The sequence below is a fragment of the Triticum dicoccoides genome, chromosome 1A, assembly GCF_002162155.2.
Source record: "Triticum dicoccoides isolate Atlit2015 ecotype Zavitan chromosome 1A, WEW_v2.0, whole genome shotgun sequence".
Classification (NCBI taxonomy): Eukaryota; Viridiplantae; Streptophyta; class Magnoliopsida; order Poales; family Poaceae; genus Triticum; species Triticum dicoccoides.
In genome coordinates, this window is record NC_041380.1 from 524948715 (window position 1) to 524967296 (window position 18582).

Consider the following 18582-nt stretch of genomic DNA (forward strand, 5'->3'; position numbering starts at 1 on the left):
TCCTCAAGTGAGGGAACTTAGGCGAGTACTGGACTGCAGCTAAGCCCCCGAGTGGGAGGGTTGCTCTCCACTCGGTAGGAATTTTCCGAACTTAGGCGAGTGCCTGACTGCAGCTAAGTCTCTAGGTGGGAGAACTTAGGTGAGTACTGGACTGCAGCTAAGCCCCCGAGTGGGAGGGTTGCTCTCCACTCGGTAGGATTTTTTCAAACTTAGGCGAGTGCCTGACTGCAGCTAAGTCTCTCGGTGGGAGAACTTAGGCGAGTACTGGACTGCAGCTAAGCCCCCGAGTGGGAGGATTGCTCTCCACTCGGTAGGATTTTTCAAACTTAGGTGAAATGGATTCGCAGCTAAGCCACCCGCTGGGGGATTTCTTACGCAAACAAAAACAATAATAATCACTAGGAAAATTATAAAGCTCTTGTCTTTGATAAATAAACTACAGGAGTTTTTCTTATTACATCTCATCCGAGTGAGAATTCAAGTATAAAAGGGGCGGAGTAGCTCCGCATTCCAGACTCGTGGCTCATCAATCTGGCGATCGACATTGTAGAGGTGGTATGCTCCATTGTGGAGGACTCTGGTGACTATGAAGGGGCCTTCCCAAGTAGGAGCAAGCTTGTGTGGTTTCTGCTGATCCACTCGAAGGACTAAGTCTCCTTCTTGGAAGGCTCGGCTCTTCACGTTTCTGGCATGGAATCGACGCAAGTCTTGCTGATAGATAGTCGATCGGATCAGGGCCATTTCTCTTTCTTCTTCTAGGAGGTCGACTGCGTCCTGCCGGGCTTGTTCTGCTTCATCTTTTGAGTAGAGCTCGACTCTGGGAGCATTGTGAAGCAGGTCACTCGGTAAGACTGCCTCGGCTCCGTAGACCAGAAAGAATGGGGTTCTTTCGGTCGATCGATTCGGGGTTCTCCTCAATCCCCAAAGGACTGATGGGAGCTCGTCGACCCATGCACCTGTTGCGTGCTTGAGATCACGCATCAATCGAGGTTTCAGTCCTTTGAGAATTAGGCCATTTGCCCTTTCTGCTTGTCCATTCGACTGGGGATGAGCGACCGAAGCATAGTCGACCCGAGTGCCTTGAGAGGCGCAAAAGGCCCTGAACTTTTCTAAATCAAAGTTTGACCCATTGTCCGTGATGATACTGTGTGGAACACCATATCTGAATATCAACTCTCTGATGAAACTGATAGCGGCGCAAGCATCAAGATTCTTGATAGGCTTGGCTTCAATCCATTTGGTGAACTTGTCGACTGCTACCAGCACATGAGTGAAGCCTCTCCTGCCTGTTCTCAGTGGCCCAACCATGTCCAGCCCCCAAACAGTGAAGGGCCAGATGAGTGGAACGGTTTTCAGGGCTGACGCGGGCTTGTGCGGCATATTGGAGTAATACTGACATCCTTCACATTTGTCGACTATCTCTTTAGCCATCTCATTGGCCCTTGGCCAGTAGAACCCCGCTCGGTATGCTTTAGCCACAATGGTCCGAGAGGACGCATGATGACCACAGGTCCCCGAGTGGATATCGTTAAGGATCATCTGACCTTCTTTTGGCGTGATACACTTCTGGCCGACCCCAGTCGCGCTTTCCCTATATAACTATCCGTTTATGACTGTAAAGGCCTTGGATCGACGGACGACCTGCCGAGCCTCTTCCTCGTCTTCTGGGAGTTCTTTCCTTAGGATGTACGCGATGTATGGTTCTGTCCAGACGGGAGTGGTAACCAGCACTTCCATTATCAGATCGACCACAGCTGAAACTTCAACTTCAGTCGGATCCGTGGCGCTTTTTGGCTGCGGGGCCTCTTCCGTGAAGGGATCCTCCTGGACTGATGGTGTGTGGATGTGATCCAAAAACACATTGCTGGGAATGGCTTCTCTTTTGGAACCTATTTTTGCCAAATCATCAGCTGCTTGATTTTTCAGTCGGGGTATGTGATGAAGCTCTAACCCCTCGAATTTCTTCTCCAGCTTTCTCACTTCATTGCAATAACTAGTCATGGCTGGACTTCTGACATCCCACTCCTTCATCACCTGATTAACCACCAAATCTGAGTCGCCATAGACCATGAGGCGACGGACGCCGAGTGAGATGGCCATGCACAACCCATATAAAAGTGCTTCATATTCTGCCTCGTTATTGGAGGAATCAAAATGGATTCAAAGAACATATCTGAGTTTATCTCCTCTGGGGGAGACCAACACCACTCCGGCACCGGAACCACTCAGCATCTTGGAGCCGTCGAAAAACATAGTCCAATGCTCCGAGTGAATCTGAGTCGGCAGCTGCTGTTCAATCCACTCGGCGACGAAATCTGCAATTGCTTGGGACTTGATAGCTTTCTTTGCCTCAAACTTGATATCAAGGGGAAGGAGTTCAATCACCCATTTTGCCACTCGACCAGTTGCATCCCTGTTATGCAGGATCTCTGATAATGGAGCGTCACTGACGACTGTAATGGAATGATCAGAGAAGTAGTGAGCAACTTTCTTGGTGGTCATATAAATCCCATATACAAGCTTCTGATAGTGAGGATATCTTTGCTTCGATGGGGTCAAGACTTCAGAAATATAATATACTGGGCGCTGAACTTTGAAGGTTTTCCCTTCTTCTTCCCGCTCGACCGTAAGTACCGTACTAACGACTTGTCCTGTGGCTGCAATGTAAAGCAGCAAATGCTCTTTGCTGATTGGGGCAGCAAGCACCGGCTGGGTGGAGCGCAGAGCTTTGAGCTCTGCAAACGCTGCATCAGCTTTGGGAGTCCACTCGAACTTGTCGGACTTCTTCATCAATCGGTAAAGAGGTAATGCCTTTTCACCGAGACGAGATATGAATCGACTTAGGGCGGCCAAACAACCAGTAAGCTTCTAGACGTCGTGCACTCGCACGGGGCTTTTCATTCGGAGTATAGTGCCAACTTTTTCTGGATTGGCGTCGATTCCCCGTTCGGAAACGAGAAAACCGAGTAACTTTCTGCCAGGGACTCCGAATGTACACTTTAATGGATTAAGCTTGATATCATACCTCCTGAGGTTGGCAAAGGTTTCAGCAAGGTCAGGTAGCAGGTCGGAACCCGTCCGTGACTTGACCACAATATCATCCATGTATGCTTCCACGTTCCGACTGATTTGAGTGAGTAAACACTTCTGAATCATCCTCATGAATGTGGCTCCGGCATTCTTGAGGCCGAACGGCATGGTAACATAATAGAAGCACCGGAATGGAGTGATGAAAGTTGTCTTGATCTCGTCAGGTCCATATAGACGGATCTGATGGTACCCGGAATAGGCGTCTAAGAAAGACAGTCGCTCACATCCCGCAGTCGAGTCGACTATCTGGTCGATGCGGGGGAGAGGAAAATGATCTTTCGGGCAGGCCCAATTGATACGTTTAAAGTCAATGCACATGCGAAGTGACTTGTCCTTCTTGGGGACCATGACAACGTTGGCGAGCTACTCGGAGTGGTAGATCTCTCGGATGAACTCCGCTGCTAAGAGCCGAGCCACCTCTTCGCCAATAGCTTTTCTTTTTTGGATGGTGGACCGTCGAAGATGTTCCTTGACAGGTTTTACATTTGAGTCGACTCTCAGGCGATGCTCAGCCAGCTCCCTGGGAACACCTGGCATGTCAGAAGGTTTCCACGCGAAGATGTCCCAGTTCTCACGGAGGAACTGGATGAGTGCTTCTTCCTATTTGGAGTCGAGTGTTGTCGAGATATGAGTCGGGGCGGCGCTGGGGTCGGTCGGGTGGATGTGAGCTGTCTTCGTGTCGCCAGTCGACTGGAAAGCTGATCCTGTAGCGGGCTTCTTGGCTCGCAACAGATCGCTCGGGTCTGCAGTCTTCTGGTATTCCTGCAACTCCACCACTGCCATCTGTGCATCGACGATCTTCGAACCCTTCTGAAAACATTCTTCCGCTTTCTTCCGATTGCCCGTAATGGTGATCACACCTTTGGGGCCAGGCATCTTCAATTTGAGATACACGTAACATGGTCGGGCCATGAAGCGTGCATAAGCCGGCCTGCCCAAAATAGCGTGATAGGCACTCTAGAAGTCTACAACTTCAAATGTCAATTTTTCTTTGCGGTAATTCTTGGAATCACCGAAAACCACCTCAAGAGCAATCTAACCGAGTGATTCAGCCTTCTTCCCAGGAATGACTCCATGGAAACTCATGTTGCTGGCACTGAGTCTGGACATCGGAATGCCCACCCCCTTCAACATCTCGGCGTATAATATGTTCAAACCACTGCCACCATCCATCAGGACTTTGGTCAGTCGAGTGCCTTCAACAACTGGGTCGACCACCAAAGCTTGCCTCCCAGGGGTGGCGATGTGCGTTGGGTGGTCGGACTAGTCGAATGTTATGGCAGTCTGAGACCATTTCAGGTAACTAGGTGTCGCCGGAGTGACCATGTTCACCTCTCGGTTAATAACTTTCAGTCGACTTTTGCTCTCAACATCAACAAAAATCATCAGGGTGGAATTGACTTGAGGGTGTCCGTCATCGCTGTCCTCTTTGTCTTCAACCTTGTCTGACTCCTTTTCCTTACCCTTGGGCTGCTTGCCCTGGAACTGCTGGATCAAGAGTCGACACTGCCGAGTGGTATGTTTCGGGTAAATAAAATTACCCTCTTCATCTTTCTTCGTGTGGACGAGACACGGTAAGTCCAACACATCATTTCCCTCCTGGTCTTTAACCTTTTTAGGGTTCCAAGGCCCTTTAGGTTTCCCTTTAGTCTTTCCTTGGGCCAAAGCTAAGACTTCCCCAGGAGCCGCTGGCTCGGCTTTCCGCTTCTGTTTCCGACTGGAATTGCCTCCGGTTTCTTGGGCGACTGACTTGAGCTTGCCACTCCTGAGTCGATCCTCATCTTCGCCGTTAGCGTAGTTGGTGGCAATCTCCATCATCCGATTCAGGGACATATCTCTGGTTCGACCGAATTTCAAATTCAGTTCTCTGTACTTGACGCCTTCCTTGAAGGCACAAACTGCTTGGTGGTCAGGCACATTCTCCACCGAGTGATGTAACGTGATCCATCTCTGGATGTAATCCCTCAAAGTTTTATTCGGCTTTTCCACACAGGACTGCAGTTCCGTCAGTCCTGCCGGTCGCTTGCATGTGCCTTCAAATGTGGTGACGAACACTCGGGAGAGATCTTCCCAAGTGTAAATGCTGCTAGGTGCTAACTGGTTTAGCCACGCTCTGGCCGAGCCCTCCAACATGAGAGGCAGGTGCTTCATGGCCACTTCATCATTGTCGCCGCCAATCTGGACGGCCACTCGGTAGTCCTCAAGCCAAGTATCGGGCTTGGACTCGCCAGTGAACTTACTGACTCCAGTCGCCAACCTGAAATTGGGAGGAATCACAGCTGCCTTGATGGCTCTACTAAAGCACTCTAGTCCCGAAACATGTACTCTGCTGCTGGCTGGCGCATCTCTGTCATGGCCTTCTCGGTGAGCCCTGTTCCTATCGACCAGACCTTGGACGAGGATGGATCTCGCGTCAAAGCCTGGCCCTATGGGGTCCACTGGAATCCTTCGCCCACCACTATGAGGGCGCCTGTCATCCTGCTGGCGAGGCACATACGACCCGCTCCTCGGGGGAGGCGTGGGTACTCAACGTCGACCGTCACAATCGACTCGGTGATCATACTGCTCATGGTTCCCATACTGGTCACGCCGGTCCCCACGTCCCTCACGCCTCAGGGGCGATCTCGGGCTGTGAGCCAACTGGACTGTGTCCGCAGCAACGGATCTGCTGTGAATTCTGTTCCGCGACTGAGAAACAGCGGAATTCTGATCACCTGCTGCTCGGAGTAACGCTCTAATCTGCAGAAAGCCTCTGCCAGCCTCCGACTGGGAAGGCTGAATCGACTCCGCTATACGGGCCGCAACTGCTAAATTCTGAATCGGAGTTCGATATACCTGTGGGGGCGGGAAGAGCTGACGTCGACTGGATTCGGGAACCCGTTGTCGCGCACGCTCGTCGAGTGCTCGCTGGAGGTTCTCCAGCCGAGTGCGCTCGGCCAAGTTTGCCAGGCGCGCGTCTTCCAAGGCGCGAGCCTCGGGGGTTTCTCCAACGATAGGAGTGTGCAGTGCATCCATGTTCCAGCGGCGAAGTTCTTCTCTCTGCAGCGACGTGAGAGGCTCAGGAAGATACTCCTCATGGGGACGCGACGGGTCGCCTCCCCCCGCGCCTCCGTCGGTGCGGGTAAAACCGGGGGGACTGGGCGGTTCATCGACCATCAGAACCTCTACCGCCGGATCGCTGTTGTCACACTCGGATGCAGTCTCTTCGGAGCCAGTCGACAGGTCGAACAGGCCTTAGAAGGATTCGTCGGGCTCGATCGCCGCGACTTGAGGGATGGCCGACTGACGGGCCACCGCGTGTCTCACCCACCGCTGAAGTCTCGACCGACCGGAGCGCTTGCGCCGGCGGGAAACGGGAAGGGAGGACAACACAGGAGCCGACAGGTAGGGGGTCGACGGTTGCCGGAGGAGAACACCGCGGATGCACATGCTAAAGTGCGTCGCCCCACGAACAGGGAGTGCGTCCACATCAAGCGGAGCCTCCTGAAGCCAGGCGGAGTCGTCGGCTATGAACGTGAGTGCGCCGAGATGGATCTTGCGGCCCTCCGCCAAAACTCCGTCGGAAACCATGATGATTTGGGTCGGAAAAGATCGCAACTCCTCCAACAAAACGCTAAAACACCTGCCCCACGGTGGGCGCCAACTGTCGTGGTTCTAAGTCTGACAGTAGTGTAGGGGGGTAAGTATGGAGAGGCGAGGTCTTAGCTATGGAGAAGTTATAAGGACGCAAGGTTTACGAGTTCAGGCCCTTCTCGAAAGAAGTAAAAACCCTACGTCTCGGAGCCCGGAGGCGGTCGACTGGATTATATGAGTATGAGTTACAGAGGTGCAAACCCTTGTCTCGGAGGAGGGGGTGGCTTATATAGAGTGCGCCAGGACCCCGGCCAGCCCACGTTACGAAGGGTTCAATGTACATTAAGGCAGGGCGTTACTGGTAACGCTAGTAATAAAGTGCTATGATGACCATAAAAGCTACTTAATGACCAATCGTTAGTGTGCGGGGTGCCTTTAGGTCTCCTGACCATCGAGTGGTTCGGTCTTGGTCGAGTGATTGCTTCTTGGTCGAGTGTCTTCGAGTCTGTCGAGTGGGGCACCTTCAAGTCGATTGAAAGACGATTTCTTCTAGAGATGTCCTTGGGTAGGGCAGCTAGGACAGGTCCATAACCCTACCCTAGGTCCATAGCTTCATCACCCGCCTCGTGTCATATTGACCCATTTGCACCGAAACAAAGGGACCTTCAAACCACGTCGATAGTCAAGTTCCCATATGTCCTGTATATAACCATAATATGTTTCCTTTCCCGTCTTGGTTTCTGCACCAAAGCGGACACCACTGTTTTGGTTGGTGCTCTTCTTATCTTGGGCGATAGTGTAAAATGTATTACAATTTATCTCGTACCCTTTGAAAGTCATTATATTCGAAGATGGTAACTGGGACAGCAAGTACAGGTCATCTTCAATAGAGGTGTCATGCATGGTACGTGTCTGCAACCAGCTGGCGAAACTCCTGGTTTGTTCACGTGTAATCCAGTCATCAGACCGCTCCGGGTGTTTGGAGCGTAGCAAATTCTTGTGTTCATCCATATACGGAGCCACCAAGGCGGAATTCTGTAGAACCGTGTAGTGTGCTTCAGTGAGAGAATGTCCATCCATACATATTATTTGTTCCCCTCCTAGCGTGCCTTTTCCATCCAGTCTGCCCTTATGCCGCGATTCAGGAACACCAATCGGCTTAAGGTCAGGAATAAAGTCAATACAAAACTCAATGACCTCCTCATTTTCATGGCCCTTGGAGATGCTTCCTTCTGGCCTAGCACGGTTATGAACATATTTCTTTAAGACTCCCATGAACCTCTCAAAGGGGAACATATTGTGTAGAAATACAGGACCCAAAATGTTAATCTCTTCGCATAGGTGAACTAGGACATGCGTCATGATGTTGAAGAAGGATGGTGGGAACACCAACTCGAAACTAACAAGACATTGCACCAAACCATTCTCTAACCTTGGTATGATTTCTGGATCGATTACCTTCTGAGAGATTGCATTGAGAAATGCACATAGCTTCACAATGGCTAATCGAACGTTTTCCGGTAGAAGCCCCCTCAATGCAACCGGAAGCAGTTGCGTCATAATCACGTGGCAGTCATGAGACTTTAGGTTCAGGAACTTTTTCTCTGCCATGTTTATTATTCCCTTTATATTCGACGAGAAGCCAGACGGTACCTTAATACTAAGCAGGCATTCAAAGAAGATTTCCTTCTCTTCTTTGGTAAGAGCGTAGCTTGCATGACCCTGATGTATGCCGTCTTTTCTGTGCATACATTGCTGGTCCTCCCGTGCCTCAGGTGTATCTTTTGTCTTCCCATACACGCCCAAGAAGCCAAGCAGGGTCACACAAAGATTCTTCGTCACATGCATCACGTTGATTGCGGAGCGGACCTCTAGGTCTTTCCAATAGGGCAGGTCCCAAAATATAGTTTTCTTCTTCCACATGGGTGCGCGTCCCTCAGCGTCATTCGGAACAGGTTGTCCACCAGGACCCTTTCCAAAGACCACCTTCAAATCCTTGACCATATCATGTACATCAGCACCAGTACGGTGGCGAGGCTTCGTCCGGTGATCTGCCTCACCTTTGAAATGCTTGCCTTTCTTTCTTACGGGATGCCTGCTCGGAAGAAATCGACGATGTCCCAGGTACACATTCTTCTTACAATTAGCCAAATATATACTGTCGGTATCGTCCAAACAATGCGTGCATGCACGGTATCCCTTGTTTGTCTGTCCTGAAAGGTTACTGAGAGCAGGCCAATCATTGATGGTCACGAACAGCAACGCCTTTAGGTCAAATTCTTCCCCCATGTGCTCATCCCACGCACGTACACCTATTCCATTCCACAGTTGTAAGAGTTCTTCAACTAATGGCCTTAGGTACACATCAATGTCGTTGCCGGGTTGCTTAGGGCCTTGGATGAGCACTGGCATCATAATGAACTTCTGCTTCATGCACAACCAAGGAGGAAGGTTATACAAACATAGAGTCATAGGCCAGGTGCTATGGTTGCTGCTCTGCTCCCCAAAAGGATTAATGCCATCTGCGCTTAGACCAAACCATACGTTCCTTGCGTCATCTGCAAACTCCTTCCCATACTTTCTTTCGATTTTTCTCCAATGCGACCCGTCAGCGGGTACTCTCAACTTTTCGTCTTTCTTACGGTCTTCTCTGTGCCATCGCATCGCCTTGGCATGCTCTTTGTTTTGGAACAAACATTTTAACCGTGGTATTATAGGAGCATACCACATCACCTTGGCAGGAATCTTCTTCCTGGGGCGCTCGCCCTCGACATCACCAGGGTCATCGTGGCTGATCTTATAGCGCAATGCACCGCATACCGGGCAAGCGTTCAAATCCTCGTACTCACCGCGGTGGAGGATGCAATCATTAGGGCATGCATGTATCTTATGCACCTCTAGCCCTAGAGGGCAGACAGCCTTCTTTGCTTGGTACGTACTCTCGGGTAATTCGTTGCCCTTTGAAGCATATCCTTTATCATTACCAGCAACTTTCCAAATCCCTTGTCAGATACACCATTCTATGCCTTCCATTGCAGCAATTCCAGTGTGGTGCCCAACTTTTTCTTGTCACCTATGCAATTTGGGTACAACAATTTTTTGTGATCCTCTAACATGCGCTGCAACTTCTTCTTATCCAAATCACTTGCGCAGTTTCTCTTTGCATCGGCAATGGCCCGACCTAGATCATCAACGGGCTCATCCGATGCCTCTTCTTTAGCTTCTTCCTGCATTGCCGGCTCAGCTTCTTCCCGCATTACCAGCTCAGCTTCTTCCCTCATTGTTGTATCATCGTATTCAGGGAACCCATGGCCAGGATAGCTGTCGTCGTCCTCTTCTTCTTCATTGTCTTCCATCATAACCCCTTTTTCTCCATGCTTGGTCCAAACATTATAGTGGGGCATGAAACCGGACTCAAACAGGTGGACGTGAATGGTTCTTGACGTAGAGTAATTGCGACCATTCTTACAGCCAGCACATGGAAAATGCATAAAACCATCCGCTCGCTTGTTTGCCTCAGCCGCAAGCAGAAAAGTATGCACGCCATTAATGAACTCGGGAGAGCATCGGTCATCGTACATCCATTGCCGGCTCATCTTCAATACACAACACCGAAAACATCAAATTAATACAATATATAAAGTTCATACATAAAGTTCATACATAAAGAGCATACAACACTTCAATGCAACAAACAAATAACTCTCTAGCTAAAGAATTTAAATGCAACAACAAATGCGATCAAGATCGCAACTAAGGTAACAATTGATCCAACAACATAATGATACCAAGCCTCACTATGAATGTCATATTTTCTAATCTTTCTAATCTTCAAGCGCATTTTCTCCATCTTAATCTTGTGATCATCGACGACATCCGCAACATGCAACTCCAATTCCATCTTCTCCCCCTCAATTCTTTTCAATTTTTCCTTCAAATCCTCGTTTTCTCTTTCAACTAAATTTAACCTCTCGACAATAGGGTCGGTTGGAATTTTGGGTTCAACTACCTCCTACACACAAATATCTATGTCAACTTGATGGGCATAATTTGTCATAAACACGAAATGCAATGAATAGTTTTAAAAGAGAATATACCACATCCGAATCATAACCCGGACGGGGGCCGACGGGGACGGATATCAAAACCATGGCACTATGCATAACAAACAACATATGGGTAAGATAATTATACGAGTAACTATATATCCGAATCACACAAACATCATTTTTTATAAAACTTCATGAACAAGAGGCTCACCACAAGGTGGTGCTGGCGACGGGACGTTGTGAGCGATCGACGGTGGTTACGACGGAGATTTAGAAGGTACTAAGTAAACCACACCTACATATGCAAAACTAAGTGTTATTTTTGACCTCAAATTGCATATAAATCAAATACTAGCACATATATATAATTCCTCCCAAATTACTAAACTCAAAAATCAATCACTATATAAAGCATTGCACGAGCTAATCTAGCAATGTGAGATGAAAGGAAAGAGTTGCTAACCTTTGTGATCATTTGAATGGATGGGGGCCTTCAAATCTTGGGCAAAATGTGTGATGAGCTTGAGAGGAAGAGGGAAAATAACAGAGAGGAGAGGGGAAAGGGGAAGAACAGAGCGAGCTCGGGTGGACGAAGGGTCTATGTAGGACGACCTTTAGTACCGGTTCGTGATATGACCCGGTACTAAAGGTGCTGGAGGGGCCCCGGACTGACAACATCCTGCCACCACTCACTTTAGTACCGGTTCGTGGCACGAACCGGTGCTAAAGGTTCGCCACGAACCGCTACTAATGAGAGCGGCCCGGCTAGCCGTTGGAACCGGCACTAATGTACATATTAGTGCCGGCTCAAATTCAAACCGGCACTAATGTGCTTCACGTTTGACCCTTTTTCTACTAGTGGCCTAGCGTCGGACTCTATGTTCGTCCCCTTCCTCTGTCCATTTTTTGCATATACATTATCTGTCTTATTTTTCTTTCTTTCTTTCTTTTATTCTTTCTCTAGGCCTTCAAGGGCCAACTTGTGCCTCGCTTGCACATTATAGATGCGCTAGCCGCGCTCATCATACCTGGGGACTTCTTTCACAGAAGCTTAATTATTTATCTGGGCCTCATGCCCCGCACATGTGTTATACTTTCGCATGTACCTTTTTTCGCCATTATATGCATCGATATGACTTAAGTTTTGGCCAAGCTGGGTTGCCTGGCTCTTGTATTTATGCCCTACGTTCCCGTTAATTCGGCTAGGGCATAAGGGGAGCACCTCTGCGATTGTTACTGCCGGGTCAGCCGGATGTGTACGTCAGACTGGGTGAAGCCAAAAGCTAGCGTTCTTAAGGGAATATTCGGTCGATGAACAAAAGATGATTTTTATTTATTTTCCATATCTGCCCCCAGATGTTTTTTCCTGCGTTTCTTATCGCAGTCCGGACATGCACCTTAGGGCATGCATACCCAGGGAAAGGAACCCTTAACGGAACTATTCTCCCTGAAAGATGTTTCTTACTACCCATGTAATATAACATAACTAGTTGGGCACTTGTCCGTTCAAGCACTAATGACCCCTACGCCTGGTATCCACGCATACCCCGGTTCTTATATAACTCAGCGGGTACTCCGGACTATCGGGTCCCGAGGTTGAAGAGAAAAGGTCCGCCAAGACAAATGATCTACAATCCGGCTAGAAGGCATTATACATGTCACTTTAATTACATAGTCATGCATACTGACTAAATTCCTCTTCTATACCATCCAACAGGCGGTCTAGCCTACAATCCTGTTGGGAATACTTTGCGGCTAATTCTACTTGCCCATAAACTAAGCTAACAGGGATCTCTTTTCCGTCGGGCCCCATAGGTCCGACCTCGGCCATGTGATTTGGGTCAGCCTTGGTATACCGCGTCTTCACCATGGCCCAGGCTTCTCTGGCACCTTGACGGCAGGCCGATATCTTCCATAATCGGAAGCGCCGCCGTGCTCCCTTGAGCTTCTCCATAATCTCTGCAACGCCTTCTAGCAGGGAGACGAATGGCCACAAGTCCTCGGCAACACCTTGCATCACCTGTTGAACTTGTTCGTGCAGATGTGAGAGCTCGGATAAAAGATCACCCGGGCATTTCCTCCGTGGGACGACCCGTCAGCATACCTACAGACATAACGCTGTTAGTCGGCTTCTTCGCCAAACTCCTTCAAAAGGATTCGTTCAAGCACTTACTGAAAATGCCGTGCCGAAGCCGCTTATTCTCCTTCTCGGAGTCTGCAAGCTGGGCTCGAACGTCTTTTAGTTCCACACTCAGCTTGATATTGGCGTCTTATAGATTGTTTTTCTCCTGCCTAACCTCAGTCAGCACGCGTTTGCCAGCCTCTAGCTGTCGCATGACATGCTGGTCCTTCGGATTTTCTCCGGATTCATCTGCAACATCTATTGGTAGATCTGCAGCCACACCGCACACTATATGGTAACCATCATTATTTAAAGTAAATGTTACCAGAGGGAGACTTTTTTGGTTCCTTCAATGCGGCAACAGCGGCCCGCAGTTGGATCTTGCATTCCTCCAGCTCCTGGGACAGTCTAGTATTCTTCTCTGTAAGAACCTGCACAATAAAGATGATCCTTAAATCAGTTTTGCTAACTGTTTCAAGTCTCAGGGGCAACTGAAACTTATAAATCGTCAGATTTACTTACCCGTACATCCTTTACATACTGATCCGTGGCTTTGGCTAGACCATCTTGAGCAGCACGGAGGTACGCCTCTCCAGAATTGAAGGCATCAAATGCCTCTGGTGAGAAACAAGCGTCACGGAGTACGGCCCGGCGGCGCCTATGATTCATGGCGCTTTCCACTTCTGAGTTTGTAGCGGATAATCTATCCGCATCCTCTGTAGGGGGATTATCCGGCGCCCGCCCCATATCGGCTTCCGCCTCTATGTCTAGTCCTGGCGCCCGACTGGTGGAAGCGTGATTAGCAACATCGCCGGACATATTCCAGCGAGCGTTTTTTCTGTTAAAGAAACACGGGCGTCGTTACATTTCGAGAAAGACGACAACCATGGAGCGGGGTTTCTATTATACCTTTGCGCCGGCGTCTCCGTCCTGACCGCCTTCCTTTTTGGCCTGCCCGGCCTCGGTGCCTCTTGTTGGCAAGTTGTTGCGGGTTCGGCGGGGCATCCCGGATGCCTTCCCTGTAAAAACGTCATATGTATATGGTAGGTGAAGTGTCTAACAGGGGATTCTAGTTTTTGGAGTTGGGATTTTTTGGTTTTCTTACGTGCGATGCATGAAGCAGTCCGGGATAGTCGGCCGTAATGACCACCATGGCATCATCGCAGCTTAACTGATAGAACTGTCGGTCTATCAGCTCCAGGAATATAACCGGATCTTCTTCAAGTCTGGAGTCGAGGGCCCGGTCAGGGTCCTCTGGTTGTGGGGAAGGGCTGCTGACCTCCTTTATGGCTTTTCGCAGTTCCTGCCGCAAAGTGGCAAGGTGAATACTTACGACAAAGAATGCGGGAAAAATGTGAGTAAGGAGATATAACTTACCCAGCTTGGAGGATTGTACATGGAGAATCCATCCCGTGGCTTGATGCAGGTGAACTTCTCTTCCTCTCCCTTGAACAATTCGAACATAATTTTTGCTAAAGCGGCAGCATTGTCCGGACCCTTACGCCCGCAGCAGGTGGCATCATCCGCCCCGTTAAAACACCACAAGGGGTGCCCACGATATTGAAGTGGTAGCACTCCCCACATTATGCAAATCAACATAACTTCGATTACTGTCAATCCTGATTGAGCCAGTGCTTTAATCCGGTTCATCAGGTAGAGAACTTCTCCATTGTCTTCCACCTGGGGGCTCCGTGGGCACCAACTTCGGCGTTTCTTCAGAGGAGCATTGCTGAACTCAAGAAGACCCCGCCGAACAGGGTCCGGAAGGGGAACGTCCTCCATATAAAACCATTCCGAAGGCCAGTCTTCGGACGACTTCTTCGGGGTACCGGACAGGTATCCGGTATCGGCGATGCGCCATATTTTGGCTCCGCCTACTTGATAAAGTGACCCCCTCTGTGTGCGACGAACGAGGCAAAATAGCCTTTTCCATAGCTCGAAGTGAGCCTCGCAGCCCAGGAACAACTCGCAGAGAGCAACATAGCCGGCGATATGTAGAATGGAGGCAGGGGTGAAATTGTGTAATTGGAGGCCGTAGAACTCCAGGAGCCCGCGGAGGAACAGATGAATTGGAAATCCGAGTCCCCTTAATAAATAAGGAACAAGGCAGACCCGCTCCCCCATAGAGGGACTGGGAAAGCTCTCCGCTTGCTCCCCGCCATTGTAGGTGGCAAGCCCGGCTCGAACAGGCACCATGTATGCTGGACGGAGAAATCCCTTAGTCTGAAGTTCGATTAATCGACTGTGTGGGACTGAACACCTCTCCCAATCACCGGGCTTAGGGCTACGGGGGCGGGAGGAGGAGCTGCGGAGGTCGGCCATGCTGGAATGGATCTTTCCGAAGCACGCTCTGATGGATTCTCGCTGGGGGAGGATGGTGTGGATCGGATCTGAGAATCCCCATCCTTTTAATAGACAATTTATTTATCTGGCTAGGGGGGCGAATGTAAAAACGCCCTAGCGCCTCGTATTCATTCGACGCGTGGAAAATAGCCCTTATTGGGCACAGAAGCCAAGAGGTCCAAACATTTATGTGGCCGGACACTGTTTACAAATGTTCGAAATATGGAGAAGAACCCTCCCTGCAATGCCGAAGACAACACTGCGCGCCGGACTCGTCGTCATTGAAGCCTGATTCGGGGGCTACTGAGGGAGCCCTGGATTAGGGGGTATCCGGACAGCCGGATTATATCCTTTGGCCGGACTGTTGGACTATGAAGATACAAGATTGAAGACTTCGTCCCGTGTCCGGATAGGACTCTACTTAGCGTGGAAGGCAAGCTAGGCAATACGGATTTGTATATCTCCTCCTTTGTAACCGACTTTGTGTAACCCTAGCCCCCTCCGGTGTCTATATAAACCGGAGGGTTTTAGTCCATAGGACAACATACAATCATAGCATAGGCTAGCTTCTAGGGTTTAGCCTCTCCGATCTCGTGGTAGATCAACTCTTGTAATACTCATATCATCAAGAATAAATCAAGCAGGACGTAGGGTTTTACCTCCATCAAAAGGGTCCGAACCTGGGTAAAACATCGTGTCCCCTGCCTCCTGTTACCATCCGCCTTAGACGCATAGTTCGGGACCCCCTACCCGAGATCCGCCGGTTTTGACACCGACAACCACCCTGCCCCATATCTTCCTTTTTCGTCATCGCGGCCAAAGTCACCCCCATTGTTCACGTTGTAGCGTCAATGCACTCCTAACAGACCTTTCCCCGGACAGATCGAAGAATTATTATTATACTTTTTGTAGGAAAACTTTTGATATATTCGTCTCCAATCATGGCAGGACAAAGAACACCAGAAATAATAAAAAATATATTTACATTCATGGACCATCTAGCGACGACTACAAGAATTGAAGCGAGCTGAAGGCGTGCTGCCATTATCGCCCCTCTCTCATCGAAACTGGGCAAAACTTGTTGCACGACAGTCGGAAAGTCGTCGTGCTAAGGTCCCATAAGACTAGCGCACCAGAACAACAACCGTCACCAATGAAGAGTAGCGTACATCGAAAGAATCCAACCTGAAAATACACGAACATAGATGAACAACGAACTGATCCGAGTGGATCCACCAAAGATAAATCCGCCGGAGACACATCTCCACACGCCCATCAACAATACTAGATGCACCACCGAAATGTGGGCTATGCGAGGAGAATCTTGTTCCATCTTCACGGAGCCGCCATCATCTCGTCTTTCTGATAAGACAAATATTCTAACAAAACACAAAGTAACATCTAAAAACGAAGCCACCATCGCGTCTCCATGACTCTAAGGCAGCCGGGGACGAAGCGGACCGGGCGGCGGTGCCGGTGGAGGCGAAGAAAACCTTAGCTCGGGAGAGGAGGCGGCAGCTACTACTGTTGTTGCTTTGGCATGTGAAGAGGAATTAAAAAAGTCATATCTAACTCCTACGCTGTTTGATTAACCAAACAAAAATATAAAAGAAAAGTCCCGATGAATCTTCGCGTATTTCCCATCTAGACGAGAGCCATACGCACCCATGAGCTATTGGAGTGCCATGTCTCCACCCTTTCCAAATCATATTTCCCTTCGTTAGTTTCCTGGCGTGGTATCTTCGACAGATATTGACTGACAAGTGACAGGTTCTGTTACGCATGCCTCCAAATCAATCAGCCGGAGCTAAACTGCACGATCGACCCTCGCTTCCTTCTCCAACCTAACGATCGTCAAAATCAACAAGAAAATACAGCGATTACGACAAAGCATGGACACAAGCATGCCCCTAATTTTGTCCCGACCATGCTCGGGATGACAGCAACCGCTTCTTAAATCGCCCAAGAGATGCTCGCACCCGTGGATTGTTCTCCTACCTGCTGCTTGTTCCGATCTGGGAGGGTCCGCCGCCGAGCGATAGAAAAATGGGGCGCGGATAGAAGTGACAAGGCGGAGGTATTTTTACTCTGAGATTTGGCCCCGTCCTCCGACGGCCACGGCTGCTTCCGATGTCGCCTTCTACCCTTCTCCCTGGTCTTGTATGAACCTATAGTTTATTATGGTATGATGACAATGGAGGCGCCGCAGTTAGCGAATATGAAACTCGCCTGGCATGTCGAGTGTCCACAGTGACTGATCACCAAATCAGTCCACTCCATGGCTTAGCTCCTGTTTTGTTAGCGAGTGCCCGTTTGGTTGGAGGCTATACCTTTGCCACGCCTAACAAAGTTTGGCAAACCTACACCCTAAGCTTGTAAAAGTTTGTATTCCCCGCGATTACTCTTTGTCTCTTTGTACAGCTTTATACTTAGAGTGCGTCAATTAATATTGATCAGAGAAAGTATTTTCTTTCTTGGTCGTCGTCCTTGTGGCCTTTTTATCGCACTTCACACTTTTTTTCAACAAATGATGAATTTTATTGACTTAAAACGAGGCATCAAGACACACAACTAACACCAACACATAGAAAAAAAGTCAGCAACTAGCAAAGTCATATAAGACCAAAATTATTCATGTATGAGGAAAAAAGAAAATAAATCTCAAGGCAATAGATCGGCGATCTGCAAACTGTAGTAATAATCATATCCGCATCAACCATCTCATGACTTCATATGAATGGCGAAGGTTTTCAACAGCAACCCCCTCATAAAGGGAGCGACACTAGCATAGCCGCCGTCACCTTCAAAAATTAGTCCGAGCATATTCAGACAATGCTTTCAAGAAGGTAACCATCTCCCCTAAAAAAAGTAGGTAACCATGAAAAAAAATGGTCTCCATTGCCAATTATAACCAATTCGGGTCAAACCTAAGATTTCACCCCTTAGCTCTAGACTGAGTGCACGTAGCATCCTCATTGAAGTCACTCATGTGTTGCCTCCATCAGTTTTGTGTGAGTCCAACAGCTACATGTGATGTGCAGCTGCCGCCACTGTACAATCATCACTGCCGCGTCAAGCCTTCGACTATAGTTTGAATCTCACCGCTGAAGTCAACCATCATATCAGGAGAGATAAACCCTCTCTAAAGACCTTACGATGATCACCGCCGCCGTGGAGCCGTAGGCGGTCGTTGTAGCATAGTCTGCAACACCACCATCTGGGCAACCGGGTCTGGATCACCATCACCACCATCCAAGGCTGATGCACCGACGTGGAGAGAAGCATGCCCCGCCATGGAGCCCCGCAACAACCGAATCGGGGAAGCTAGATCTGGCCGAGAACGACCCGACCCAGCCGTCCCACGCAACACCTCACAACCAGCCACGTGTGCACCCTCCACCAGCA

General features: G+C 49.2%; 1 pseudogene; it reads right to left on the reverse strand.

The window, feature by feature from the left end:
• The window catches only part of LOC119317115, a 21787-nt pseudogene extending 11528 nt beyond the window's left edge, over positions 1-10259 (reverse strand).
• Positions 10260-18582: the final 8323 nt, after the last annotated feature.